Source organism: Aythya marila, assembly GCF_965140915.1.
Source record: "Aythya marila genome assembly, chromosome: Z".
Classification (NCBI taxonomy): Eukaryota; Metazoa; Chordata; class Aves; order Anseriformes; family Anatidae; genus Aythya; species Aythya marila.
In genome coordinates this window covers 45,627,905-45,637,087 of record NC_139080.1, presented here as the reverse complement: position 1 = coordinate 45,637,087, position 9,183 = coordinate 45,627,905, and positions in this window count along the sequence as shown.

Below are 9,183 nucleotides of genomic sequence, written 5' to 3'. Positions count from 1 at the left end.
TGTTGTTGTTGTTGTTATTATTATTATTATTGTTGTTGTTGTTGTTGTTGTTGTTATTATTATTATTATTATTATTAAAAACACCTTTTGTGTTTTATGTCCACTGTATCTCATACCCTTTTTAATTAAACAGCCTCTTATTTCTGTATGGTCTCTTGTATTTTCTGGCTTTGTATAAAATACTTCTTCAAATAAAAATACTACTGAATAGTACCAACCAAAGTAGAAAACATCAGGAAGTGAAAGTGGGACATCTGTTCTAGACATTTCATCATCGCTGATTTGAAAAAGAAGGAATAGGAATGGTTTGTTCATCACTTCATAAAGACTGTGTTTTCCAGTGATTAAACTGTATCCTCCTAAGTGTGATATTTGTGCAGCTGTTCAGCAAATAAGTATTGACTATAATGTATGATAAATATTACATGTGGGCCAAAAGCTGAAGTCCCTGAGAGAAATGTTGATTCAATAAGAGGCCTGAGTGTGGAATGCAGGGGCTGTGCTTACCATTGGTATAAGTGCTTTGTCCCCATGGATGTATATAGCATGAAATGCAGCACACCTATTCTCTCCTTGCCTCTCCACTCTAAATATTCATGAGTCAATGCCTATGGGCAGCTCTTCACGTGTTTGCTTTATGCATGTGAGTAGTCCCAGAGGGGTGAAGGGACTCCTGCAGATAAGTGGCTGTGTCTGCTCTGCTCACATCAGTGGGAGTCATTTTACAAATTTCATGGCAGCAGTGACAATTCCTGAAGACTCTCCTGCCTGCAGCTTGGCCTGCTAGCACCTAGTAGAGCTACACGCTCCCTCATGTTATCTTGGGTTTTCACCTTAGTTACCTAACCCAGGTTAAAGAACACCTTTTTACCCTCTACACAATGATAAAAAATCTGTATGTTTGCCATGGGAAACAAATAACAGCTTATCTGATATACAGGGACACTCATAATATATTGTAGCATTGGCACAGTCAGAGGTTAGTAATCAACACAGACTCAGTTTCCAAGGCTTAAAAGTCTTGTAATCCATGACAAGTGACATTTCCATATTTCTTGTCTCAGTTTTGTTTATGCTTGTGCATGCCATGTGAGTCATGCAGGCTGTTGCTGAAGTTGAGCAATCGGCTCAGCGCAGATTTGTTTCTCTTGAGGAACAGGAGGATCTTGTTACTTGCTGCTCTTGCGTGGCCACTCTATTAGAGAAGCCATGTTTTGACCTTTGGGCTCGTTATTTCGTGTAACGTGAGGCTGGGATCTTGCTGACTTGCAGTCTTTGGGCCTTCTTCCCTCACAGTGCATTCGTTAACTACCCATGCCTGAGCCTGGGGGAGTAGCAGTTGTGCCTTCTGCTGTATTTTGTAGGCCACCTGTCTCCTCTGAGTGTTGACCAAACACCACAAAAGATGTGTCAGCTGCTCTTGCTGACAAACTTGGCCCTGGTTGACGGAGAAACAGAAAGTGGGGCAAAAAGGTAAAGCTTTTCACAGCCTGGGGAGTCAGGGGAAGAACTGCAGCCTGGCCTTTCTGCTTCCTCCACAGCAGCACCTGTGTTTTGTATTTGTGATAAAGCATAATAGTAATGCCTCCAGCTTCTGCATTGTACACTGACAGAGTAGCTCTCCAAGGACTTTACAAGAGAGCTCAGTGTTGCTCCTGTTTTACAGAGCAGGAAGAGGTGTGGGGAGGCAAAACAGCACATCCCAGCATTTAGTCAGGAGGAGGAGGATCCCAAGGAGGATCCCAGCCCCAGATGTGGGGGTTATGCTTCAAGTCCACAGGGGGTGAGTAATGGGAAGCCTCCATGTTTCATGCTTCCTTCAGCTGGAAGCCACCTAGCTGGCCCTGTGCCCTGCAGGCCACCACAGCCACAGGACAGGCCTCCTAGTACACCTATACCTGGTGTCTGCCCAACACCTGATTTTGTCTCAGGCTGTGGCTGTGTGGTAGAAAAATGCCATAAAAACAGCCTGTAGACCCCATTGCCACAGGCGCAGTCAAAGGAACAGGCTGCCAACAGCCTCAGCCCCCTCAGTCCGGGTGTCTTCATGGTGTAAGCCCCTTGGCTATGGCTGCAAAGAGGGCAAGGAGACACCGCTCGGTCTGGGAGCTGAGGCAGTCACCCAGGCCCTGTGGGGTGAAGGCATTGCCTTAGTGTTAGCACAGCCTGGCAGGCCCTTCAGGAGTGTTCCTAAAAAGGGTTTCTCTGTGGGTATCCCAAAAAAGCTGAAATCCACACCAAACAATTCAGGGTTCAAGAAAAGGCCTGAGTTTACAGAAAATCAGATCTTTTTGATTTTGATTCAGGCTACTTTTAGTTATCTCAAGGACCAGCAGTCACTAAGGGCTTTGAGAGTGTAGACCAGGATAAAATTGTGGATTATGTGTTTAAATTTTGACTGATGATGATGATTATTATTATTATTATTTATGTATTTATTTATTTTTATTTTCTAGTTCCAAAATCTCTGCTGTTGAGTAAAGAGTTTCCCAGCTAAAACAGTTTACAGTCACAGGATGCAAACAGTACAGCTTTGACTCACACAGATTTTAGTCAGTGAACTAGACTCATGCTTAGGCAAAGGAGACAATCTCTCAGCAAAACAAAATTCAGTTAGTCAGTCTGCAAGGCTACTAGATTAATGAAAATAAGAACTATTCAGTGCAAGATAGCTTTTAACAATATGATGTACTCAATCAGTGGATTACATCAGAAACTGAGTCAAAGCCTTACTTTTACAAAGATTGGAGCTGCAAATCTGTCTAGACAAGCAAATTACATCAGGAGGAAAAAAAAAAAAAAAAAGGAAAAAAAAAAAAAAGAAAAAACCCTCTAAACCATTGAATCCTAAAGTTGTAAACAGTCTGTTATCAAGACTGGTAACACAGACAGGGCCCTACTGTTCTCAAGGACCACCCACGATGAGAAAGAATTTGATATGGCAGCTTGCCTGAAAATTTTATTTGCTATATACTGGTATGTGGTAACAACATGAAGGAGTTGTCAGAGTGAGGAGGGCTTTGCTGAGGGAGCAGCTGATAGGATTGGCCTTGATAGTGACTGCAGTATGCACTTGAGAAAATGTCAGTTCTCCTAAAACACACAGAGAAATTGAGAGGTTGCAAATGGCATCCTTGGCAATTATACTGTGTCCTCTCATCTTTTGCTTATAACAGTACTTCAGGAACCTCAGATGAATCACAACCTGTGTGTAAAAGGCCAATATTTATTTTGTTTTATTTTATTTTATTTTATTTTATTTTATTTTATTTTATTTTATTTTATTTTATTTTATTTTATTTTATTTTATTTTATTTTATTTTATTTTATTTTATTTTATTTTATTTTATTTTATTTTATTTATTTCCAAAGATCTTTCTTGTTTAAGAGCATACTTGCAGGCACTATGCATGCTCTTTAAGCCATGATAGTATATATCTTGGTACATTTGGGCTTCTGGGGGTGAAGGCAGAGTTCAATATTGCATCTAAGAGTTTTCCAAAGTGAGACAGACTATCAGTCACTGTCTGTGACTGCAGCAGAAGTGTGGCAGACATCTGGTATAAACTGCCCCTTGACATCCCTCTGCATCTCCTGGGCCAGCCATGAGACAATGAGAGCTTTCTAAACCCCATTTTCAGCCTTGGATATTGAAGCTAGGTACCTAAATCCACACTTACACAGTTAGGTCCCCATTTTAGGGTTGTATATGTGATTTACATTCAAATTTCTAGCAAGTTTGCTCAGAAAGTTGAAAAAGAGTGAACAAAATACATGTCTGACCAGTCTCCTGCTTGGAGCTTGGTGTAATTTAACCTTTCAGAAATGATTAAAAACAAGAGTAACTGAAATGTTTATATAAAACATATTTCAAACCAAAACTATCTAAACTTCTCTTGATGTTTCAAATCTAAGTGAATCTGGGCATTTGTCATGAAAAACTATAGCAAATGGACCAAAAAAGAAACAACCTGTGAAACAGCTCTGCTCTGCCCCTCCTTTTTTATTTTTATTTTTTAATTTAATTTTATTTTAGTGTGTGTGTGTGCGCGTTTTACTTTTTGGTTGCCAAGAAAGAAAGCTGAATTAAAAAAAAAATAAATATATATATATATATATATTTTTTAAATCTGGCTAGCATTACTGGCTACTTGCACAGTGAAGAAAAGTACAGGAAAGGCAGCCAGCCCAGGAGGGCTATTACATTCCTCTCTCCCCTTCTCTTCCTTCTGCCACTCTGCAAACTTCAGAGCTGAACGGTGCAGAGCGGAGTGGAGAGCAAGGTCAAACACAGCTTTATATGCTGAAGCCCAAATTGATAGCTTTTGCTAGCACAGGGGGAGAGTGTAAAATCTACTGGAGGTAGACCCAGTATAGTCTTTACCTCCCTGAAGTACTGAGGCAATTAGGATTGTAACTACCCTACGAATATATAAAAAATACATTGGGATCTCCCATGCAAACTTTTGAAGATGCTAACGATGGGAAAATTCTGTGAGGCTGAATAATGGTGCTTGCTACTGTTTGAGATGATAAAGGCAGGCCTATTTCAGCACAAACACAGACTTTGTGACCTAGAAGAAGTTCTTGCTGCATTGTGATTGCAGTTTGTTTGTGCTGGGGAAGTGTCTCCAGTGAATAGTTCCACGGAAGTTAAATCAATGGACATCAAACTTCTGCTCACTGTCTTTGAACAGATAAGTGACCTAGGCTTTTATAGGATAAGCAACTAACAGATACAAATAATGGTAAAAATAATTTTTCATGCAAAAATACTTGGCAAGGGGAAGAAATCAAAGGCAGTATTGCTTTGACGTAGACTGAAGTGTACTTAGATGTGATACAGAGGGGAAGAGGGGATGACTCCAATGCCTGAGCTGGAGCAATAAGGGTGAAATGATCTATGCTGAGGCAGCTCTCACATAGACCCAGTTTGTGGTCAGAGGTGATCATTAATGCAAAGTGTCCCTCCTTGGAGACAAGGATGTTCACCCCACATCAGGGATACTGACACATGAAGACACTTCCATGGAAGACTTAATAACACAAGTGCAAGAAAGGCTGGTTAATATTGCTACTACTTAATGAGTTACAACATGGTAGCACTGCAAGCACAGCAAAATATAATTACAGAATCATAGAACCACAGAATGGATGAGGCTGGAAGGGACCTCTGAGGGACCTCTGAGGTTGGAAGAGATCATCTAGTCCAAGCCCCCTGCCGAGCAGGATCACCTAGAGCACATTGTGCAGGATGGCATCCAGGCAGGTTTTGAGTATCTCCAGAGGAGACTCCACAGCTTTTCTGGGTGACCTACTTCAGTGCTCTGTCACCCTCACAGTGAAGAAGTGTCCCCTTATATACAGCCGGAACCTCCTGTGCTTCAGTTTGTGCCCATTGCCTCTAGTCCTCTGGCCAGGTATAACTGAAAAGAGACTGGCGCCATCCTCTTGACACCTTTCCCCCAGATGTTTATATACATTGATGAGGTGTCCCCTCAGTCTTCTCTTTTCCAGAGAAGAGGCCCAATTCTCTCAGCTTGTCCTTGTATGAGAGCTGCTTCAGTCCTCTAATCATCTTAGTAGCCCTCTGGAGTTGCTCCAGTAGCTCCATGTCCCTCTTGTACTGGGGAGCCCAGAACTGGACACAATACTCCAGGTGAGGCCTTACCAGGGCTGAGCAGAGGGGGAGAATCACCTCCCTTGACCTGCTGGCAACACTCTTCCGAATGCACCCTAGGACACCGCTGGCCTTCTTGGCCACAAGGGCACATTGCTGAGTCTTGGTCAGCCTGCTGTCCAACCGGACTCCCAGGTCCCTAATTCTTGCCATAAAGAATGTGCAGCCCAAAGTAACTGCTTAAAGAAAAAATAAAAAATAAAAATAAAAAAGATGCAACATATAGTATTATTATAACTGCTTGAACCTTCTCAGGCTAATCCAACTTCTACTCGTGTGCCCTACTAGCAGGCACACTACTGTGATAGATCCCACACAAGTAGTGAGCTATCAGCATGGAAAGCAGGTCAAGACAAAGATTTCCAGTGACCTCAGTGGGCTTTAGCTCAATGCCTAGTGAGACAGAACAACTCTTTGCAGAAAATAAATAAATAAATAAATAAAATAAAAAATAGAGAGAGAGAGAGAGACATCATTTGATGAGTCTGGATGTTGTCTTTCAAACAAGGGTATAGTGGGACAAGCCAGTTTACTTAGCTACTTGGTGCTGATAGGATGCTTGAAATAGCACAAATTTATTGCACGGAAGTGCAATTTGCCTCTTACCAAATATTGAACTGCTGTTGCTGAGAGAGAAACTAAGAGAACGAAACTTCAGAGCTTAAGTACTAGTGTGGGCCAGGACCACTGATCCATTGGTTGGCCTCATCCTGGGGACAGAGCTGGGTGTGCATGTACCCTGTGGGGACAGGGCAGGTCGGGTGCTGCTCAGTCGTTGTGCCATTGTCTCGAGGCACATCTTTTCTCGTGTTCTGGAAAACAGGAAGCACGGCCCGGAGGTGGGACCTGGGAGCAGTAAATCAAGTGGCCTCGCCGCTAAGCGGCGCTGCAAGAGCACGTAACTGAAACACCAGGAGCAACACAACCAGCTTGTGCATGGAAAGTACCACCTACCTGTCGCTCAACATCTACGGAAAACGAACCTGTTCGGGAGCACGCAGAAAACAAGACTTAACAGCGAAAAGAAAGAAAACAGAAAAAAGTCGGAATTAGGAGAACAAGTTAGGTCTTTAGTTCGTATGGGCACCACTGTCTAAATAGGTTAAAAATTGTGGGGAGTCACGCAGATAACTGAGCACACACTGCCGCGCGGGGGCACTATGACCTCAAAGTAAAACCACGACAGACATTTTATCCCTTTATTTTGCTGCTTCTAACATCGTGGTAAGTTTCAGTCATTCATTTGATTTCTCCGTCCTTGAGTATATGCAATCTTCTTCTTTCTTTCTTCCTTTTTCTATTTTTTGAAGGAAGAAGAAAAGTCAAAGCCAAATCAAATGCTGTTTTCAAGAGTGTTTTTCTTGAGCAAGAGCTCAGCAAAACCCAAGTGAAGACATCAGAGCTTGCAATCTTTGCTCTGAACCCAGCTGTACACAGACCACAGCACGTTTCAGCTCCACGCTGAGCTGGAAAGTCTGGCAATCCAACACAAAATCTTGCCTTTCATACATCTCTTAACAGTGTGCCATGGCCATTAATAACTTCCAAAAGAGCCAACCAGGCATGCTCACACCAAAAGCCCACTAAGTCAACACAGCATTGAAGAAGGTTCAATGCTACAGGAGAGCATCCCATCAGAGCACACCTGGTTCTGGTTTAAGTCTGCTCTGCCTGCAGACTTCGATCTAAATCCCCTATGTTGTTCTGTTCCTATCCACAGGCTAACATATGGCTAGGAGTCAGATCATCTGACTCTTTTACAGGCTCTTATCTTTCACTGTGCTCCACACAAACAGAAATGCTTCTAGATCTTGTTCTGGGAGAGCAAACAATGGTATAAGTGACATTAAGTAAGTAAAATACCTGTTTGCCTTTGAAAATCATGAAAATGTGTTATATGTTCTTGCTGATCAAAGTTCATTATGTCACCCATTTTGTTACAGATACAGATTTGTTGTTGTATTCATTTAGTATTTACAATATATAAGGCTTTAATCTGTTGCTCAAATTTTCTAGTTTGTTCAGCTATGTTTTTTTCTTTCCTTGATCAGTAATACTTAGTGTGAAAGTGTCACAGAGTGTTAATGCCACCTTTTTATTCTAGTCTGTTTTTTCACCTGCACCTCCTTTCTAATCCACTCCACTCCTCACTCCCCAGCCTACATGTATTGGCTCAGCAGCACTGGTGATTTAAAATCATACTGAACATTTCACTCGAAACAGAAAGGAAACCTCTCAAATGCTACCAGAATGGCATCCTCCCTTGTCCACAGGCAGACAAGACAGCACCTGGGCCTCCTGAAGGCACATAGGATAAAGAAAAGTAGAGAGAAGTAGGCTGAAAAAGGAATGATTATCTGCATCAGCATTAACAGCCAAAGAGAGTTCCCTGTGCAACTGCAACTGGCCTGGAGGCAAATTCAGAGTTGCAAAGGCCTTGGAGCAAGGCTTCATGTTGTCCTCAGCAGCACAGCCAGGCTGTCACACACATATCTTTTTTCTTTTTAGCAATTTTTGTGCACACTGTGTCCTGAATCACCTTAAATTGAAAAATATAGGTCTGACTTTCCAAAAATGTAAAATGGGTTCTGAGTTGATGTGATGGTTACAAGACAAGAAACAGTTGCAACTTGAGCCAATTTAAGTCACCTGATGGCATAATATCTGATATATACATGTGAGTTGGGATTTCCTATTATTTTGTTGTAAAGCATACAGACCACCTTATCCATCTGAAGAAGTTCATTCCAGTGGTCTACAGGCAGGGAAGGTTTGCTGCAGCTAGTGATATGTTCACTTCATCTCCTGTGTTCCCTTGATCTCAGGCACATGGGTAGATCATTTTGGGAAACGGCTTCACGAACACCTTAAGTTGGTTTTGGTCTTTGGGTGGGACCACCATATGGGAAAATTAAATCCCCTTTAAACATAAAGATACACAAAATCATTTTTTCCAAGCATGAGACCAATGCTTCACACCTTAGATCAAAGTTCTCTCTTTACTTAGTTTCTCTCTTCTCTCCTGTTTTCTGGTGACCACATGTCTTGGTCACCCATCACCTTGGTCAGAGCCTTCCACTGAAGAAAGGTTTGCATCATAGGGAAACATCCAGTGGAGTGGATGAGGTGAGAGAGAAGAGGTGGTTGGTGAGAGGAAGGAGAGACTTAGAAGAGGGAGAAGAATTGGAGCTGAGTGAAAAAGCTGCTTGGAATATGTGAGCTCTGGACATAACCTGTAGTGTGACAACATAAGGAAGAGGGCTGTGGACAAAAATATGGGAAATTTGTCACAGCTGAGGTACTAGAACAAGGAGCTAAGAGAGCAAAAGCAATAGGCATGATGATGGAAATTCACTTGTGAGGCAAATACTTAATGCCCAAGGGCATGAGGATGGAATTTATTTATAGGGGTAACTGAAGAAACAACAGGCAAGATCATTTGTTTCTGGACTCTGTGTTTTAAAGGCAATCAAAATATATAATTTTTCAAAATCAGGCTTGTA